The following is a 21,411-nucleotide window of genomic DNA, read 5'->3' as shown; positions in this document are numbered from 1 at the left end:
GGAGTGATCCTGGAGTCCTGGGATCGAGTCCCAGATCGGGCTCCCTGCATGGAGCCTGCTTCTCCCTCTGCCTGTGTCTCTGCCTCTCTCTCTCTGTCTCTCATGAAAGAATAAATGAAAACTTAAAAAAAAAAAAGATACACCCATTCATCTCTTTCTGGATTTAAGAGCAAGCTGCAGACATAATGCCCATCACTCCTAAATACAGGAAAAATCTCTTATATGGATCACTCTACGGTTCTCCAGATAAGGGAATTGGCATTGGTAATGACTACCATTCAGTCCACAGACCCTGTTCAAATGTTGCCAACTATCCCAACCATGTCTTTTTTTTTTTTAAGATTTTATTTATTTATTCATGAGCCACACACACACACACACACACATGCACACACACAAAGAGAGAGAGAGTGAGATGCAGAGACACAGGCAGAGGGAGAAGCAGGCTCTATGCAGGGAGCCTGATGTGGGACTCGATCCCGGGTCTCCAGGATCAGGCCCTGGGCTGGAGGCAGCACTAAACCACTGAGCCACCCAGGCTGCTCCTCAACCATGTCTTTTTCCTTTTGTAGCCCCAGATAAAATCCAGGACCATGCCTTGCATTTACTTGTCATCTGTCTTCAATCTAGAAGTTTCTCCATTTTTCCTGCCTTTTGTGCCCTTAGCAGACCTAAAGCGTCCAGGCCTTCTATTCTGTAGGATGACCTTCAGTTTGGGTTCATCTGATGTTTTCTTTCAAGCAGCCCCAGGCCACTCATTCATTCTTGACGGGAACACCACAGATAGGATTCTGTGCCTTTATCCCTTGGTCCAGTTGTCTGCCAGGCTCCCGCACCACAAAGTTGCCATCTCTGCTTAGTAATCGCTACATATGTTGTGAGGAGATATTAGGAAATTATGCCAAAATCCTGATCCTCATCGAAACCTCTGCCCACCAGCTTTAACATCTGTTGACAACTCCTGTATCAAATATGACTACAGTGATTGCCAAATGGGAATGTCTCCATTTTCAGCATTCCTTCCATCATTTATTGGTTGGCATTCAACTACAGGGAAAACTTTCTTCTCTCCCCCATTTGTTTGTTTGTGTCAGAAAGGCTCATGGATTCCTATTTTATTTAATTGGTTGAAATGCATTAGAATTATCATTTATTGGGATCCCTGGGTGGCGTAGCGGTTTGGCGCCTGCCTTTGGCCGAGGGCATGATCCTGGAGACCCTGGATCGAATCCCACGTTGGGCTCCCGGTGCATGGAGCCTGCTTCTCCCTCTGCCTCATTCTCTCTCTCTCTCTCTCTCTCTCTCTCTCTCTGTGACTATCACAAATAAATAAAAAAAATTATCATTTATTTTAGTGTTCAAATTATCCCAAGTTGTGCCAGACAAAACCCCTTCAGGCTGGCTCCTTGTTTCCTTTGCCATGTTCTCATTGTGCTTTGAGCATTTCCTTAATTTCTGGTGCAGTAAAGCATTCCAGGCTTCTTTGTAATCTCTCTGCTCCAGCCTTGGAATCAGCCACTTCTACAAGGAATCCTGGTTCCTTTGTGTGTGTGTGTGTGTGTGTGTGTGTGTGTGTTTTGAATCCTGGTTCCTTTTAGTGGAAGATGGTAATTAGAAACCATGATCTGGGTGCTCAGTGAGTTGTTGCTACAGGGGCATCATTACTTCTAGGCCCTCTGAAAAGATAGAGTTAAGACATACATGTATATACAGACACTCTCATTCATAGTGGTTGTGTTTTCTAGAGTTCGCTGACAAAATTAGTGAGTGCTAGATCATTGCTCTTTAGGGGAAATACAAGGTTAGGTTCCTGCAAGCCTCTGGTCATATTTTCACCAACCAATCAATATATAACTTTGTTTTATGTATGTTTCCATCTAAAGACATCTTCTTTAATAGATATTGTTGACTCATGAACATTGAACACACTGGCATCAGCTCTATGACTCATGCCTGAACAAAGCTTGTCTAACATGTATTTATTTGCTGCACGAGGCACATCACAGCTTTCTAGACCATGACAAGGATACTTGTTATCAGTACAAAAGTCAAAACAAGGAGATCCTTGTATCCCTGTTGGCCTTAGCTGAGAACACTCACATGGACAAACCAAAATTTTTTTACTTCTCTGTATATGTCTGTAACCTCAAAAGTGCTACAAGGGTTTACTTTGGGGTTGCAAAGACCTTTTAGTGAGTAGGTGAATTTGCAAATATGGAATAATAAGGATTAAAACTCATCCAACTCAATAGCAAAAAAACCCAATTTGATTAAAATTGGCAGAGGATCTGAACAGACATGTTTGCAAAAGACATACAGATGGCCAACAGGTAATAAAAAGGTGTTCAATATCTCTCATCCTCAGGGAAGTGGGAAATGGAAATCAAAACCACAGTGGGCTATCACCTCACATCTGTTAGAAAGGCCCTTATAAAGAGACAAGAAACAGCAAGGGTTGGCAAAGTTGGGAAAAGGGAACCCTTCATGTGCTGTAACAGGGAAACCAGTTTTCTACTATGGAAACCAGTATGGAGGGTCCTCAAAAAATTACAAATAGAACAACCAGGCGATTCAGCAATCCCACCTCTGGATATTTATCCAAAGAAAACAAGAACATTAACTCAAAAAGATGTGGCCTCATGTTTATTGCAGCGGTGTTTGTAATAGCTGAGATATGGAAGCAGCCCAAGTGTCCATTGATGATGGATGTGTGAATGAAGAGTGGTTGTATATACACGTAAAATATTGGAATGTTATCAGCTATAAAAAGATGGAAATCTTGCCATTAGTGACAACATTGGTGGACCCAGAGGGTATTATGCTAAGTGAAATAAGTCAGAGAAAGACAGATACCATATGATTTCATTTTATGTGCGGCATCTTAAAAAACAAACAAACAGAAAAACCCAAAACCCCCAGGATCATGGATTGAGGAAACAGATTGTTTATTCCCAGAGGTGGGGCTTAGAGGGTTGATGAAATGGATGAACAGTTCTAGAAAATACAAGCTTCTAGCTATAAAATAAATAAGCCCCAGGGATGTAATATACCACATGATGACTATAGTTAATAACATTGTATTGTATATTTGAAAGTTGTCCGGGCACCTGGGTGGCTCAGTCGGTTAAGGGTCCTATTCTTGATTTCAGCTCAGGTCACAATCTTAGGGTCAAGAAATTGAGCCCAGCTTGAGCTCCACCCAGTGTGGAGCCTGCTTGAGATTCTCTCTCTTCTCCCTCCCCCTCTGCCTCTCCTCCGTTTTCTCTCTCTCTTTTTCTCCCTCTCTCTAAAGAGAAGAAAGAAGAAAGAAAGAAAGAAAGAAAGAAAGAAAGAAAGAGAGAGAGAGAGAGAGAGAGAGAGAAAGAAAGAAAGAAAGAAAGAAAGAAAGAAAGAAAGAAAGAAAGAGAAAAAAAGTTATTGAGAGTAGATCTCAAAAGTCTTTGTCACAAGAAAAAGGAATTTGTAACTATGTGTGGTGACGGATGCTAATTTGATTTATTGTGGTGATTATTTCACGATATAGACAAATATCAAGTCACTATGTTGTGCACCTGAAACGAATACAATATTGTAAGTCAGTAATGTCTAAATAAAAGATGAGTTTTGGCTATATATGCATACAATGCATGTATACACGCATAATACATAATACACCACGCAGAGATACCCACAACCATTTCAGTATCTATCTGTGTAAATGTGTTTTAAAACTGTGAGTTCCTACTGATACTTCCTATTCCTTTTTTTTTTTTAAGATTTTCTTTTTTTATTCATGAGAGAGACACACACACACACAGAGGCAGAGACACAGGCAGAGGGAGAAGCAGGTTCCATGCAGGGAGCCCGACGTGGGACTCGATCCCAATCCCGGGATCATGACCTGAGCCAAAGGCAGGTGCTCAAGCACTGAGCCATCCAGGCACCCTGATACTTCCTATTCCAATCTGGAAGCTCTAGATCCTTCTAGCTTTCCCTTTTTCCATCTGTGTAAAGCACCTCCCTGATAGTGAGAAATTTAGTTCCCATTATCCACAATGTATTTACTTCCCGTGCCCACAACCTCTGAGCTGAGTCCTCTCCAGTCAGACACAATGCCTCTGCGCAACCCTTGCTCCTCCTGGTCTCACTCCTTCAGCTGCTAAGTGTTCCCATCCTTCTGTGAAGAGAAGAAATGTAGGGGAAGCTCAGGTAACCATTAGTATCCACTGGCCTGGTGATGTAGGCAGACTAAGTATTTTTACCCATTTTACAGATGAGGCTCCAAGAAATGGATCATCTCGCCTGAGGTCAACAATGAGTAACTCCAAGTACTGAGGGAATCAAATGTGCGGGGCCTGAGACTCAAACTCCATCTCAGACAGTGAGAAAGGAAACCAGGAATGGGAAGCCCGGAATATTTTTTCGAACCTTTCCAGGGCATGCCCCTGTAGCCGAGGTGAAGAGCCCCAGATCTGGGCTGCATGAGTCCAGATAAAATCCCCATTAAGTCATCTGAACACATCTCAGGCAGGCTGCTGAGATGTTGGGGAAGAGTCCTGGGGCAAAAAGCAGCCACCTCGAGGATGCATGAGCCTGATCTTTGCATGAGATTGTCCATCACAGCTGTGGCTGAAACCACACCAGTGCCGGGGGGAGGTGATGCAGGCAAGCAGGGGCATCTGCTTCCAACACATGTCAGAGAGGGGTGATAACTTGGGGGTGGTGGTGGCTGGCTCTTCCTGGGTCAGCTGAGAGGGCTTCTGGAAGGGTGAGCAAGTGAGGAGGAGCTGGTACTTAGAGATCCAGGGCTGGAAATCAACCTTGATCCTAAGGGCTTTGGTTTTGTTTCTGGTAACTCAGTGATGAGGACTGCCCCCATCTGTGGGTGATGATGCTATGATGGCAGATGGTGTCTCAAGCTTGAAAATGTGGAGCACAGTCTTTTTTTTAAATTATTTATTTATTTTTAAATATTTTATTTATTTATTTGACAGACAGAGAGGGAGAACAATTGGAGGCAGGGAGGAACAGAGGGAGAGGGAGAAGCAAGCGCCTCACTGAGCAGGGTGCCCAAAGTGGGGCTTGATCTTGGGACTGTAGGATCATGACCTGAGCAGAAGGCATATGCTTAACCAACTGAGCCAAGCAGGCATCCCCTGTGGAGCACATTTAGCACTGCTCCCACCTCCAGTCGTCCTGCCTGTTGCCCAAAGACAGCAATGCATGAGATCATCCCCTGTTGGCTGGGATCTTGGGAGAGTGGGACACTGTCCATTCGGAGGGAATTTTAGGGAAGCTCAATGTTGCAGTGAGGAATTGCATTAGGCTGCTAATAAGAGAGATTCAAAATGATAGTGGCTTAAGAAGATAGAGCTTGGTTTTCTCTGAAGTAAAAGAAGTCCATAGATAAGCCAGTCTAGAGTTTTAGTGTCAGGTCTGTGACATCGTGATGTCTCAAGCTCCTTCCATCTTTGCATGTTCCATCCTTTGGTGGTATCATAGTCCAAGATGGCAGCTGGAGCTCCAGACAACACATCCATGTTTGAGGAAGGAAGGAGTATGGGAGATAAGGCAAAAGGCACTTGTCAGCTCAATTAGGATCCTTACTTTATTTCCTCTGAAACCTTCCCCTTCCTTCACCATCAGGGTATCATCAGCCATCCTGCTGTGAAAGGGAGTCTGGGAAATGTTTATTTGTCTCTTTGTTTTAAGCTGGATGCCTCCCCACTTCCAACAATACAATGGTATAATAAAGAAGAAAGCGAGGATGGATATGAAATAGCAACCAGCAATCTCCACAGAAGGCTGAGAGCTCTCCAGGCCCTCAAAGGAAATGGTTCAAATCCAGGATGGACAGAAACCCTGGAAAGAAATCCCACGTGTGCGATACCCTGCCCAGCCTTCAGCGATGACGCTGATGGTGGCAAAGGGTCCTGGGGGCTTAAGGCAAGTGCTCTCAGCTGACAGTGACCCCATCTGGGAAGCCCCGTGTCCTCTACCAAGGGGAGAGCAGGCTGGGACTTTGGTCCTGCTTGGATGCCTTCTTCTATGACTCAGCCACACTTAACTCTTTTTTTCCACTTGCCTGGGCCAGGGGACATTAGAACCTTCAGGGATCAGCGGTTCCATGCCCGGGAGGAATCTGAGGTGGACTGGGAATGCAGAGGCCCACGGACTGGCCCTGTCAGGAGGTAGTGAAAGGTTGGGGAGGAATAAAGTCAGACAGCCGCATACTCAAATGAGTTTGACCCCCAGAAAGGAACCGCCTAAGTCCCAATTCAATTCCTGGTACCAACTGAACTGACCTTGATTAAATGGGAGAGGGGAGGGGGGCTCCCGAACTCAAGGGTCTCTCACCCCTCCCCCTTGCTCCTGGGAAGGAGCCTGACCCAGGGAGCCCTTTCCTGATCTCTGAGGCACGTGATGGAAGGGGGGAGTGGGACTATCCACTCCTAGGGTTAAAGTCTCCCTTTCCTTGCTTCTTGAACCTGAACACCCCCACCCCAGTACTTACTCCTTCCACCCCCGTGCTTAAACATTTACCTGACCCTGGTCAAATGGCTTTCCAGGGGCTTTGGCCCCAAGGCACGGATGACTGCTGAACATCACCCATTTGTTCAGAATCGCAGATACTGACTTCAATACCCTCTGCCCAGGCCCTCTGTCCCAGCCTTCCCCGCAACCAAGGCCAACCACCTTTCAGCCTTGGACTGCCTCCCAAATGCCATTCACGTGCTCTGAGCTCCTCTTATCACCAAAGCACCAGGTTTGTCCTCAGAATGCAAAGAACATGGGAAGAGTGTGGTGGTGGTGGTGGTGGTGTGTGTGTGTGTGTGTGTGTACGATGGCGAGCTGGGATTGTTATAGTCACCTGTAAATGACAGGTCAAGGAGAGCTGTAAACCTGGCTTTGACACCTGTGTGACCTCAGGCAAGTGATGTAAACTTCCCTGGGCCTCAGTATTTTCATCTGTGAAGTGGGAATAACTTGATGGATAGATAGATAAATAGATAGCAGAAAGACAGACAGATAATAGAGAAATAGAGATAATAGAAGTTTTTCAAGGCTCAAGTGAGATCAAGGGTACTTATAAATTGCTGAAGATTGAGAAAATCTACAAGGAAATATTTAACTCCTGCCTGGCTTCCTTTGGGTATTTCCCCAGGGGTCAGCATTTGGGCAGTCCTGCACACTGAGGGGTGATATATCTGGTTGTTAAATCTTGGAAGCCAAGAAAAGCATAGCTAGTTTAGATGGAGTTTCTCAATTGTTCAAAAGTTTTTGGCACTTTCAACACTAATACACAATGTTGGGCATTGCCTGAAATACTTTTAAATGGTCATTTCAGCCCTTTTTCCAAATCACACTGTTTTCAGTTAAAAAATTACATCTTTTGGGATCCCTGGGCAGCTCAGTCAGTTAGGCGTCTTCCTTTGGCTCAGGGCATGATCCTGGGGTCCGGGGATGGCACAGAGAAAGAGGCAAAGACACAGGCAGAGGGAGAAGCAGGCTCTCCACAGGGGGCCAGATGTGGGACTCGATCCCAGGACCCCAGGATCATGCCCTGAGCCAAAGGCAGATGCTTAACCACTGAGCCACCCAGGCACCCCTATAAAGAGTAATTTAGAAGTTTTCCAAGGTAAGTGCCACTAACTAAAGAAAAGCATGCTTTGTTGGGCAAGTTCAAAATGACAAGTTCTAGGTGTGTAGATTAGGGATTGACCATAGTTAAAAGTGGGGTTGATATTCCACATTAGAGCATCAACAATTGCTGAAAACTGTTTCAGGATGTGATGTGTGGAATTCTTGCATCTTGCATCATGAGAAATCATCTGGTTCCTCATCACACGTTTCAAGTCTGGTTCGCACATGATGGGAGAGATGGTTTCAGATCATTGATCTTTTCCTAAGTGTGTCTGCACACATAACACATGGTGGCTATACATAGCTTCCATTTCCAATAAAAGCACAGCCAAATTGGAAAGAATCAGCCCTCTCTTGTCTCATTTTAGTATTGTTCAATAATAAGAACCCAGGACATCTTGTTGTGCTTTAAAAATAATTTTGATCAGATGAATGCAAATTATGGATCCGCTGATGAGCACTGCAAGGCAAACTGCCAAACCCCATATTGGGTGGTTATGCTTTAGAACCAGTATTTTTCTACTTCCCCTTCCTAATCAACCAGCCATCGCAGATAGAAGACAATAAATGACAGTATCTGAAAACTATTGAAGGTGGTTTAATGGTTAAAAAATAGACATCAGCTATCTCCTGTGTCTAAGAAGCTTCACCCCACTGAGCCACCAGGTCTGCTGGCTCCTCTGGTAGGCTTTCACATCTCCCTGAGGAGAAGTTTTTAATTTACTTTTGAATAGCTAATATGGTCAGGTGGTTTCGGATGCAAAAACTACAAAAGCAAAGTTGAATTGCTGGGTCAAATGAATATGCATTTATAATTCCAATAGCTGTAGCCAAATTGTTCTCCAGAGGATTTGTTCCAATTTCCACCCTCAGCAGAAGAATCTGAGTGCTGTTTCTACATATCTTTGTCAACTCAGTATACTGACAAATGTTTGATGTTTGTAGGTGGAAATCCTATGTTGGTGCTTGTTTAAATATGCAGTTTCCTTATTGCAGGTGAAATTGGGCATCGTTTCAAATGCTTGAGCCAGTCAAATATTTTCCCCCTGTGGATTGTCTGTTGATGTCTTTTGCTCACTTTTTTTTTTTTTCTATTGAAGTGTGTTCGGTTTTTTTTCTTAGTGATTTGTGGAAGCTCTTTATATATATATTAGGGAAATTACTTGTTTATGATATTAACCACAAATTCTTTCCCAAGTTTGTAGCCTGTCCTTTGATTTTGTTTAGGATAGCATCTACCAGGCAGCCAGGGCCCAGCAGTTCAGCACTGCCTTCAGCCCAGGGTGTGATCCTGGAGACCCGGGATCAAGTCCCACATTGGGCTCCCTGCGTGAAGCCTGCTTCTCCCTCTCCCTGTGTCTCTGCCTCTCTCTCTCTCTCTGTGCCTGTCATGAATAAATAAATAAAATATTTAAAAAAAAAGGATAGCATCTACCAGGCAGAAATTTGAAAAAAAAAATTTTTTTGGAGTTAAATTTATCAAGCTTCTTTTTTTTTTTTTTTAATTTATCAAGCTTCTATTTTACTTCTAGATTTTGTGTCGTAATTAGAAAGGCCTCAGGGTGAGAAAAGCGAGTATTTAATTTCTTGAAATTATAAGGCACTGACATGGAAATAAGCACCATCATCCCCTTTATCTCCAAGTCCCTGGTTAGGAAGACCTTGGGAAACGCTGGGCTTTCATAAGGCTTTTGGTGGTATAAGTTGATTCACTCCAACCACTACACTGAATCAGAGTGAAGACCAAGGGAAGTCCACACAGAGGTGATGTAGAAAGTCTATTTACTTTCCCTTCGGGGACCTTGCTGTCTTTTCTTAAAGCTCTCCCAGGTAGAGAAAGCTCAAACTGGAATGATTTCTGCATGTACCCTCTTCCTGACTCTGCTGGGAAAGTGGGAGAGAGGATCCTATTGGCCCCAAGGAGGGAGGCAGATTCTCTGTGAGGACCAGGGACTGTGCTTTGAGGGAAGGGTGGAATGTCCGCCTTTGGTGGGGGGGTGGGGGTCTTAGCTACTTCCCTTCTTCCACCATCTTCTCTGGCCCTCTCCCTCCTAGAACCTCTATTATTCCTTTCAGAATGCCTGCCCTCAGTGCCCAGCACCCTGCCCTTGAGCCACATCTTGAGGACTGGTTCCTCTCATTAATATCTGCACTTCAGGGAACAGTGTCTCAGGCCCCTGGGTAGCTCAGTGGTTGAGCATCTGCCTTTGGCTCAGGTTGTGATCCCAGGATCCTGAGATCGAGTCTCACATTGGGTTCCCCGGAGGGAGGCTGCTTCTCCTTCTGCCTATGTCTCTGCCCCTCTCTCCGTGTCTCTCATGAATAAATAAATAAAATCTTAGAAGAAAGAAAGAAGAAAGAAGAAAGAAAGAAAGAAAGAAAGAAAGAAAGAAAGAAAGAAAGAAAGAAAGAAAGAGGGATCCCTGGGTGGCGCAGCGGTTTAGCGCCTGCCTTTGGCCCAGGGCGCGATCCTGGAGACCCGGAATCGAATCCCACGTCGGGCTCCCGGTGCATGGAGCCTGCTTCTCCCTCTGCCTATGTCTCTGCCTCTCTCTCTCTCTCTCTGTGTGACTATCATAAATAAATAAAAATTAAAAAAAGAAAGAAAGAAAGAAAGAAAGAAAGAAAGAAAGAAAGAAAGAAAGAAAGAAAAGCAGTGCCTCAGTTAACAGTGAGTTGGGTTTACTGAAAGGAGAAGGTTGGGAAGCTCAAGCTGCAGGGTCTCTCACTTACGTGGGCCCCTTCCAGGCCCTGTGATGGACCCCAGCAGTGTGTGTTCCCATCGCCATAGGTTTTTGTAAAATTTGTCATTTTGGAGGATTTTTCTCAGAGTGTCCCCTCCCACATTTTTGGAGCTTCAACTCCCACAATCCATGGCTGATCTATATACTTCCACAACTCAGGCAAGCTGGAGGAAGAGCTTTATTTGGGAGGGGAGAATTTTCCTGCCCTCTCTGAAATCCCGTGGGGCCATCTCAGCCAGGGGCTCACAGAACACTCTGCCTTCTTCTTCAGTGCTGTGTCACCAGTCCCTCGTGCAGAGCCTGGTCTCTAGCACAGAAAGAGCCAGCAAGTGAATGAGCAAATAACCTGCCCCAGCTGGTCCCGGTGTGACAGCAACATGTAAGTGGTCGCCTTCCCCTATCAGCCCTTCTCAGAGGAGGGGATTGAAAGGAGATGCAGCCCAAAGGCTGGTTCCCTCCCCCAGGCCCAGCTCAGTAGCAACCTCCTCTTGGCTGTGCTTAGAGGTACAGGGGGCCCCTTGGATGCAGGGTGGGAAAGAAGGTGGTGTCCTTGGACAAGAAGCATTCAGAGTTCTCTGGGGTGGGGTGGGGTGTGTGTCCAAGTGGCAGTGGAAGTTTCTGAGTGGGAAGGAGAAGGAGAGAAAGCAGCCTCATGGTCCATATCTACTCACCTCTTGCCTCCTCCCAAGCTCAGCCCTCTTCCTCTGTCATCCCTGCCTTTCAAACCCTTCCTAACTGGCAGGTATTTCCAGATAATCTCCAATCCAGACCACACCTTACTTCAGTGTGTCCTTGGGGATTTTGGATGAGATTAGCTATGTTTGTTCATCCACTCCTATTGTTGGGTCTCCTCAGTCCTCTCCAAGGCTCTGTAATTCCTACTCCTGACATCCTGCCAGGGCCCCTCCTTCCTGGTGGGATCAGCCTCCCTCCTCAGACTAGGAGCTCTCTGTTCCCTGCTGACTGTTGGTATTGCTGCAAAAGTTAAGAACAAAGCAGTGGGGCAGAGAAGGGTCACTCTCAGACAGGGATGGGGGTGAGTGGAGACCAAGAAGGTGTTTGAAAAGCACGTGGGCTTTTCTCCTTTTTTTTCCCTTCTTTTTTTAATTAAAGAAAAATTGGCACTAGGTTGGACTTTAACTTCAAAATTCCAAATATATAAGGAGCGCCGAGTGAAATGATATGAAAAAGTATCCCCCAGCCCTGTCTTCTAAACACCTCATTCCCCTTCTTGCCCTCAAATGCTATTACCGGCCACTACCATCTTTGAAATACATTTATGTAGGCTTAGACTTTCCCTTTAATTAAAAGAAAAAAATGGTGTGTCACCACTTTGGAAAACTGGCCATAACTTTAAAGCTGACAACTTGCATACCCTATGACCGGGTAAAGCCTTTCCTAGGTTTCTCCCCAAAGAAATGCACATGTCTGTGCACCATGAGACTTCAAAATGTTCCTAACAGCATCCTGTATAAAAAATATCAAACATTGGAAACTTCCAAAATATCCGTCAAAGGTAGAATGGATAAATAAGTTATGGAATATTCTTATAATGAGATATTACGCAGCAACGGACCTGAACACGTGGTCGTTATGTGAGACCACGCAAACATGTCTCATAAACATGTTGAGTGAAAGAAGCCAGATTCAGAAAGGGGATTGTGTCGTTTGGTTTATAGAAACACAGCAACCATGAACCTATAGCGTTAGGTGTCAGGCCGGTGTCACCTTTAGAGGAAGAGAATGTGGGTGACAGGGCCACCAGGAGAGAGGTACCTGAAGCGCTCCAGGTCGCTGCTTGGGCTCAGGACACCGAAGACTTTGTGTCCTGTGTCCAGGGTCCACAGTGCATTGAGCTGAGGACCCACAACAAAATACGGGTGGGAGTGACACCATGACGGAGGAAAAGCAACCCAGCTGAGAAATGTGGTGAGCCCCCCAGGGCTCAGGGCAGACCAGATGACCAGCCCTCCACTTGGTCCTGGCAGCATGCCAGCCTGAACGGGGCTGGGAGACAAAGAAGGTGGTGAGTAAAGCACAGGATTTGAATCAAAAACCTTCCCATTCCATTCGACAGACACCAAAGCCCCCTCCCTGGGCGAGACACAGGTCTAGGCTCCTCGGGGACCTGAGATGAAGAAGACTGTGTCTGCTCTCATGCTTTCTCTCCGGTGGGAGAAAGACGCGCAGATAGATGAATAGTTAGCATACCACCGTGACACATGCCGGGGAGGTTTGTGCTGCGTCATAGGGCCCTGAAAAGGAAGTATGTGACCTGAGCTGGGAGATGACACACGAGAGCTGAGTCCTGAAGGAACTCAGGAACTCAGGTACCGCGGGGCCCCAACAGCGCTCTAGGCAGGGGCATGACATGTGCAAAAAGCTCAGAGGTAGGGAAGGTCATGGTGCGTTGGGAAACTGCATTTTCTCGGGAGCATAAAATCTGTGCAGCAAAGTGAAAAGACGTGAGGAAGGAAATGGCCCAGGGCAGGGCCTGGAACTGTGAAGAGCTTGGCTCACCTCGCTTGGGAGTTTGGACAGGAGCCCACCCTTCATTCATCTACCTCTTCCCTTTCTCTCTCTCTCTCTCTTTTAAAGATTTTATTTATTTATTCATGAGACACAGAGAGAGAGAGAGAAAGAGAGAGAGAGAGGGAGGGAGGGAGGCAGAGACACAGGCAGAGGGAGAAGCAGGCCCCATGCAGGGAGCCCGACGTGGGACTCGATCCCGGGTCTCCAGGATCAGGGTCTGGGCTGAAGGCGGCGCTAAACTGCTGAGCAACCCGGGCTGCCCAATTTCTCTTTCTTTCTCTCCTTCTCCTTCTCTTTCTCTCTCTCTCTCTCCACCTTTCCTCGCTCCCTCCCTTTTTGGTTCATTTTCCTTTTCCCATTATACAACCAATACGTGCCCCCTGCAACAATTTTGGAATATGCAAAAGCCAAGAGTGGAAGCTCAGTGAAGACAAGAACTTTGCTAATACCCCATCATGTCCCCAGGCACTATTTGTGGCACCTGACATGAGGCAGATGCTCAAAAAAAAAAAAAAAAAATTTGCTGATGACGTGGCTGCTGTGCGGCACCCTGCAGGTACAATCTGGGCAACAGGGGACTGTTGCCCTTGGAGTCACTCTAATTAACCAGTAACAGTAACCCAGCAAGTGCCATGACAGGGAATTGGGGCAGAAACATCTAGCTTTGGCAGATGGTGGAGAATCCAGGGAAGGCTTCCTAGAGAGCAGTGCAGAGCTCAGAGCAGAAAGTCTGAGCAGGTATTCATCAGAGGGAGTGTGTTCCAAGCAGAGGGAAGAGCATTTGTGGAGGAGGCCCAGAGGCAAGGGAGCTGGTGCAGCGGGAAGAGGATAGTTGACTTTGGGGATGAAAGGGCTACCATATAGAGCTGCAGGAGGGGAGCAGAGGTGAGTACAAAGTGGAGCAGGAGTCGTATCTCGAAGGCCAAAGTAAACATCTGGGTCTTGGACTTGAGGACAGTGGGGTTTAGGTAAGAAAGTGTGGTATACTTTGTAGCAAAGGGAATAGGTTGGAGGGGGCAGGGAGATAGAAGGCAGGCAGATAAGAGACTTTTAACACCAGGGGACAGAAGGGAGGGTGGTCCAGGCGAGGGCAGAGGCCCTGGCAATGATAGGCCAAAGAGCAGGATTCTGAAAGTCCTCAAAAGGCAGATTCTGAAAGTCCTCAAAAGGCAGTCCTCAAAAGGCAGTCCTCTGCTGGTCTCGGAGCACCTGGCTGGGTCAGCTGGTGGCACATGACGCTCTTGACCTTGGGGTTGTGGGTGCGAGCCTCACATTAGGTGTAGACATTACTTAAAAATAATATATTAACACTGTTTTCCAGAGTGACTATACCAGCTTGCACCATTCTGTTGGTGGCAACAGTGCAAGAGAGTTCCCAGCAATTGCACTACTGGGTGTTTACCCCAAAGATAGAGATGTAGTGAAATGATGGGACACCTACACCCCAATGTTCACAGCAGCAATGTCCACAATAGCCAAACTGTGGAGGGAGCCACGATGTCCTTTGAAAGATGAATGGATAAAGAAGATGTGGTATATATATATATACATACACACACTATGGAACATTACTCAGCCATCGGAAGAGACGAATACCCACCATTTGCTTCGATGCGGATGGAACTGGAGGGTATTATGCTGAGTGAAATGAGTCAATCGGAGAAGGACAATCATCATATGGTTTCACTCACGTGTGGAATATAAGAAATAGTGAAAGGGACAATAAGGGAAAGGAGGAAAACTGAGTGGGGAAAAATTAGAGAGGAAGACAAACCATGAGAGACTCCTAACTCTGGGAAACAAAGGGTTGCAGAAAGGGAAGAGGATGGGGTGGGGGAGGATAGGGTAACTGGGTGATGGGCACTGAGGAGGGCACTTGATGGGATGAGCACTGGGTGTTAGACTAGATGTTGGCAAATTGAATTTAAATTAAAAAAATGTTTTAAAAAATAAAGGAAGACTGGCTTTGGGGACTGAAGAGTGAGGGGGCAAAGGTAGAGAGAAGTCTAGCATGACTCCCGGTTTCCAGCCTGGATACTGGACTCAATTAGGGGAGGAGCCCTAAAAATTATGCAAATGCTATGCAAAGTTCCTGCCATTTCTTCTTATTATTCAAATGCAGTCTGCTTGTGGTTCAGTCAATGATGCCTCTCAGAAGTGACAGATGGCCCATGCTGCCCTCCACTGGCTCTCAGTCCCCTGCCCTCCCCTCGCCAGCCTGCTCCTTCCTGTCTGAAGGGCTCAGCCCAGCTTTGGTTCTCGGTCTTTGGACTTTCTTCAAGGTCCCTTCTCCTCCCTCCACTCCCTGGTTCTTAAGAAAGCAGAAATTTTTCCTCTCTGGCCCTGAGCCCAGCTGCCAGCCTAGGATTGCATGAGCCCTCCCCTCTGTCACCTGCTCCTTGCTCATTCCTGCATGGAAATGCCCCACCAGGGATGGGCGGGCTCAGCCACCCCGACTCGCCTTCTTCCGCCTGGGGTTTTCTGCTAGCCTGTCAGGCTGTCCCTTCCTCCATCTTTGGTCCTCTCAAATTTCTAACGAAGCCACAGCTTCTTTGAAAACCTTCACCCTTCCAGGCCCCCCTTGATTGTGTGTGAGTGTGTGCACGCACACGGACAGGCACAACCAGAGCTAGAGGTCCGCTCCAACACAGGCACGTGGTCACCCTGACCCTGACGCACAGCCACCTGCAGGGAGATGTGCCAGACTGGAAGCTCCCCAGGGCAGAGACTGGTCTGATTGGTTCGTTTCACATCCCCAAAGCCTGGCACTCAGGAGATGCTCAGGAAACATCTGTCAAATGGAAGAATGTGGCAGATTGGGACATGGGCTGTACAGACCCCCCTTCAAGAAAGGACTTGCTGCCCAGTTGCAAGGAGTGTAGTGAGCTGAGAGCTCTAGGTCTTAGCCTCTTCCAGAACCCTGGGCCTGGGGCTAGGGTGTGGAGAGTGGGTCACCCAGGACACAAAGTGCTAAGCCCTCCTGTGAGCATGGGCTGTGGGCACTGCCTCACCTCTCCAGTCATGACCTTGAAGGCCAAGGGCTGAGCATGACAGTGGTTCTAGGGCCTGGCCCTTTCTGCCCAGCTTGGTCAGGGCTCCTCTGCCAGGCAATCTCTGCTCCACAGTTTCCCATCAAGCTGGTGTCCAGCCGTCAGATCTGCCGTTTCCTTTCACAGAAGTCACTCCACCGTGACCCTTCCCCATGCCCACCTCCACCTCAGCAGCTGCTTCCTGGAGAACCTGGCCTGCTGAAGAGGTACATCCAGGTGACAAAGAAATGGACACACACATGGCCATGTGAGTACCCCTTGCTCAGTCTTGAATCCTGTGCCCAGCATGTATTAGGTGCTCAATAAGTCGCCAGAGAATGGCTGAATGGCTGAATCACCAAGATGCCCGAAGACTTGGTGGGAGGCCAGTGACCAGATATGTTGACCTAGCTAGACGTCCCTAAACTGGGGTTCCCAAGGCACCCTTGAAGGCAACAGTGGAGGTGAAAGAGTTCTTTCCGTGGAATCCCAATCTCGTGGAATACGTGCTTTTAGATGAGATAAGGCCATTCGGGTTAACTAAAAGGCCCAACCTTTTGTTTTGGCAGGAATGATATCAGAGCAGTGTGGTAACATGGGGTTATCTTGGGGTGAGCAATAGTTCCCAGGGGCAACTCCGTACAAACATGTTTTTCACTGGGCACAGTGGAGGCGGAAGTGAGGAGTGGGGAGGAAGGTCACTGGCTCTGGATGGTCATATGAGGCATCCTCAGACAAATAAATCATCCCACATCCCAGAGCCTCAGCATTCTCCCTTGTGGAAGCAGAACAGGCCTCAGAGTCTGGGTATTTTAATCCTGTCTCAAGATACTTTCCCTTCCATTATCTCATTTAATTGTCACATGCATCCTATGGCTCCCTGGGCAGGAAGCTCTATCATTCTGATTTGCTTTTCAAAGCCAGCCCAGATAAGCCCTTCCCCAATAAATGCCCGCCCCTGCCCATCCCCTGCCACCAGGTTAATCATTGCATCATCTGGGGCCTGGGCAGCCTCTGAATCTGGCATCAGATCCTGCGGTTCCACTCAACCCCCCACCTCGCATCAAGGGCACGTTGCCTCATTGTCCCTTTGGCTCCCCAGGGCCTGGCACACAGTAGGGCCCAATGCCTGTTGTAGGAACACCAAACTCATCATTTGCCAGGCAGACCACCATCTGGAGTCTGTTTTCCACAGAGCTTGTAAGTTCACTCTGCACCGGCTCTCTCTAGAAGCTCAATAAGTGGGCTGGTGTGTCTTTATCCTGGTCTCTACGTGTGGGACTGGCCAGGAAAGAGCCAAGAACAGAGCCCTGGGCCCCTTCTGTAGAGGGTGTCACCCTCAGGAAAACAGCCCTACAAATAGCTGGTTCAAACACTGAAGAACTTTGAAATTACCTGCCCTGCCCTGGGCCAAATATCATTTCACAAGTGCCCAGCCCAGGGCTGGCACCCAGTGGGTGCTTCTCTAAAGTCAAGTGCCCGTTTCTGCCCCCTCTCTTTCCTAGCAGGGGAAAGTAGGCAAAGGGGAGACTCCAAATGGGTTTCCAGTTTACACCTTTATTAGGGCTGAGTGAGGGGGTCCCACCGCCACCCACCTCCTAGCGCCCACAGCCATTCTGTAATTTATCCAGTCTGTTTCCTGTTCTCAGGGTTCTGGGTGGCTTTCTCCTTAAGAGGGATCTGAGGGGTGAGGCAACAGGTGGGGCACTGGCCGGTGGTGATAAAGAGCAAGGATTTGGAGCTAGGCAGGCCCAGCTGTATCACCTGGGCAAGTCACGGTGCCTCTCTGGGCCCTAGTATCCTCATTCTGTGAAATGGGGGTCATAACAGTACCTCCTCACTGGGTTGTTAAGAGGCTCAGGTGAGGAACTCTTTGTGAAGTGACAGGCAAAGTAAGTTAAAACAGTAACTTTTATGATCATCTCCGAACGCTGTCGCCATTGGGGGTCAGTGGGAAAGACTGGATAGGACCCCTCCAGAGTAGCGTATGCCAGGACCCCCAGCCTAGGGTGAGCCCAGGAGCTTCCCTGGCAGGTGAAGGGCACCCAGGTGGCCCTGCACTCCCTGCTGCCAGGACTGGAATGTCCTGGGCACTTGCATGAAATTTGGGACGGGGGATCCAAGTGGCTCATTGTTGGCAAAGCACAGCTTTCCCTGGGCGCAGAAGCTGCAAGCCCTCGCCAGACTTTCATGGTGATGAAATGTGCCCCCTCTGGGTAGAGCCAGTCCACCACTGCCACGGCCAGACCGCCCCACCCCGCTGGAGTGAGAACAGAACAGCATGTCTCCCTCTGGGTGTCAGGCTGACCCAGAGCCCAGGGTCCAGGTACAAGGGTGGAGGATCAGTCAGAGAGAGGGAGACAGTGGATCCTGGTTCAAGTTTGGCTCTGTTTCTGGTGACTTTGGGTAGGCCCCTTCGCCTGGCTAAGCCTCAATTTCAGGAAATTTCTAAGAGTCTTTTCAGCTCAGGAAGGTATCTCCCTCCCACTCTCCCAAGAAAAGGCAGTGGGGCTAGATATTTCCTGCCCTCTTGCTTCCATCAAGAAAACTGGGTTTGGGTTCTCGTTTCTTTTTTCTTTTTTCTTTCTTCTTTCTTTCTTTCTTTCTTTCTTTCTTTCTTTCTTTCTTTCTTTCTTTCTTCTTTCTTTCTTTCTTTTTCTTTCTTCTTTCCTTCTCTCATGTTTTCCTGAGGATTGGGCCCATTCTGCACAACATGTATTTTTGAGGGTTTAAGGGTTGAGAGGAGAAGAAAGATCACAAGCCCCTGCATACCACAAATCAGTCAGGTGACAGCAGTGCCCGGGAGCCTCAGAGGGTGTGATGGCAGCTCTGAGGGGTCAGATGGGCCTGAAGAGGAGCAGGGTGCTGGGCACCAGAGAGGAAGGGGCGCATTCTGGCTGAGGGGCAAGTGGGCGCCTGAAAGGGAGGGAATCAAAAGCACTGGACAGTGAGTGACCACCCTCAGACCGTGCAGACCTTCACTTCTGTGCACTGGCCTTGCCTCGATGTAGGCCCAGCCCTGCTGTGGGGGTCCCTGGGGGCTGGGTGTAGTGTGGTGTGCCCCCCCCGCCCCCCGCCCCCGGCCCCATGGCTCTGTCAGCAGCTTCAGTGGCAGCTCTGCACTGGTCACCAGCAGCTGCTGTAGGGACGAGACGGGCTGGCTGAGGAGGCTGTGTCTCATCACTCTCTCTTGGTTTTCATTCTCGGTTCTCTTCTTTCCGGAGCTGTGATTTTCCTACCGCTGAGTCACCCAGGGAAGGGCAATAAAAGAGGGTGATTAAAAGTGTTTCAGTTCCTGGGATTTCCCATTTCTCTTTACAGGAATTGGAAGCAAAGCCCCAGCAGCACCTGTGGTGAGCTAGGCAAGAGCCTCTGCAGGACCCTAAAGAGATACTCCCACCAGGCTGGGGCTCTCTTAGGGCACAGCCAGGGTCTCCTCCTCAGACTGGGGCTCCCTGAGGGCAGGGCTGAGTGTACCCCTTAGCCTGGGGCTCCCTGGGGTTAGGACTGTTGTTCCCCTCCATCAGGAGCTTCCGAGGGGTGCAGTCAGCTCTCATTTTCAGCACCCAGCCCCCGTAGCCAGGGATCACTGCATGCCTCTTCAGAGGAGCTCTTGGCCCCACCAATAGTCAGGAACAGGCTAGGTGGCCTCCTGGGGCTCCTCTGACATCAGAGGAAGATTCTAAGGACATAAAGTTTCTCATTTCTCTCGCATGTTCCTTTGCCTCTTGCCTGTTTCTCTCTCCCAGTCAGAACACAGAGGGTTGCGACGTCTCCTTCATCGTCTCCCACACATTCCCACACTGAGTCCGTCCCTCCCCAGCCCTTTGGTCCCGCTCTAGCCTCGAACCACTCAGGTACTCATCGACCGGGGAGCAAAGGTGGCAGAGTTGGACACTGCGGAGGAAACCAGTGACCAAACAGACGGTGGGAGGCCCGGCCGGCTTCCCTCTTGCCTCCTGCTGACGGCAGGCCAGGCCCAAGTCCCGCCGGCTCTCTCGGGCTGTCTGCAGTGGGAGCTGAGGGCCAGAGGCCTGGCTCGTGCTGAACCCGGGGGGGGGGGGGGGGGGGGCGGGGAACAGGAACCCATGCTGATAACCAGGGCCAGGGGCGGTGAACATCAGCCACCCGTGCCATCCGCCGTCCCTTACAGCGCCGCGGACTCTGAGGTCACTGCCCTAGGGCAGCCGAGGGCAGCCCCTGTGTGACCTGGCAGTCCCTTCCAGACCCAGCTGTCCCTGGCAGCCGCAGCTACTCTTTGCAGCCTTCAGACTGTGGCTATTAAAGAACACCGATTTTTCTCAAACTTTTCCACCAGAATGGTGCCCAAAGGGGCCAGACCACATTCCCCCAAGGGCCTTGGCTCAAAACAGCCAACTCAAAGCCCTGTTAGGATCTCACGTCTCCTGTTTGTCTAAAACCCACACATGTATTTTGCGTTCTATTCCTTCATATCTCTGTTTAATACAAAAATAATATTATTTTCCTCACATTCTTTCAGTCAAATGGATGTCCCAGGAAGATGGGGCACATTTATCCTTTGGCTTTGCTGCCGAAGCAAAGTGGTGGGCTTAATGGTGGCCAGTGGTGGGAGCCTAGGGCAAATGGTATAGGGCCCACGTGGCCTCAGGTGTAATCCTAGTGAAAACCTTCCCCCCTGGCCTCAGCTGTGCAAGAAGGCCCTCTGTTGGGGCGCCCGGGTGGCTCAGGTGGTTAAGCCTCTGCCTTCGGCTCAGGTCATGATCCCAGGGTCTTGGGATTGAGCCCCGTGTTGTGCTCCCTGCTCAGCAGGGAGTCTGCTTCTCCCTCTTCCTCTGCCCCTCACCCTGCTTGTGCTCTCTCACTCAAATAAATAAATACAATTAAAAAAAAAAGAGAGAGAGAGAAGGTTCCCTGTCCTTCCTGTCCTCCCCCACCCAGTTATTCCAGTTGAAAGTCAGTGGTCACTTGGCTTCCTGGGGGTGTGAACAGGGGAGGGTGAAGGTGCTCCCCTGTGGCAGGGCTCTGTGGCTCTTCCTTCCAGAAGCTACTTGACTCTGTTTCCTCAGCAAGACCTGAGAGGAATCGCATTAACAGATTGAGGCAGTTAATGAATTCATGGACAGTTGGGAATGAGTGCCATATCTGGTTCCAGAAGGCCTTGTCATGCCCCCAAGCCCGGCCACTTGACAGGCCGGTGTGTGATGCAGCAGCTCCTGGCAGAGGCTGAGGGTGCATGCCCTGGGGAGGAGCTTTCGTGAGCCCAGGGAGGTACTCCTTCCCGCCTCCCTATGTCCAACCAGTCCCAAGACCCAATATTACTGGTCTCCAAATGCTTTTGAAATCCATTTCACTTAATTTTCCCCCCTGCTTCACTGAGACATAATTGACATACCACACAGTGTAAGTTTTAGGTGGACGGTGTAACAACTGGACTTTCATATGTCGTGAAATGATTTCCACGATGTTTAGTTAACATCCAGCATCTCATATGGATATATATA

The 21,411-nt window shown here is 48.5% G+C and overlaps 1 long non-coding RNA gene across 1 annotated transcript in view; it reads left to right on the top strand.

Annotated features, from left to right (window-relative positions):
- Window positions 1–21,411, top strand: part of LOC140637079 (uncharacterized) — a 38,557-nt gene that overhangs the window by 12,199 nt on the left and 4,947 nt on the right. Inside the window, exons 2-5 of the long non-coding RNA XR_012034312.1 lie at window positions 5,692–6,170; window positions 6,601–6,745; window positions 10,639–10,746; window positions 16,076–16,196. This is a non-coding gene — a long non-coding RNA (uncharacterized lncRNA). The remainder of the gene's footprint in view (window positions 1–5,691; window positions 6,171–6,600; window positions 6,746–10,638; window positions 10,747–16,075; window positions 16,197–21,411) is intronic.

This window comes from Canis lupus, chromosome 7 (genome assembly GCF_048164855.1).
Source record: "Canis lupus baileyi chromosome 7, mCanLup2.hap1, whole genome shotgun sequence".
Classification (NCBI taxonomy): Eukaryota; Metazoa; Chordata; class Mammalia; order Carnivora; family Canidae; genus Canis; species Canis lupus.
The sequence above is the reverse complement of the archived record's forward strand: the minus strand, read 5'-3'. Positions and strand labels throughout refer to the sequence as shown.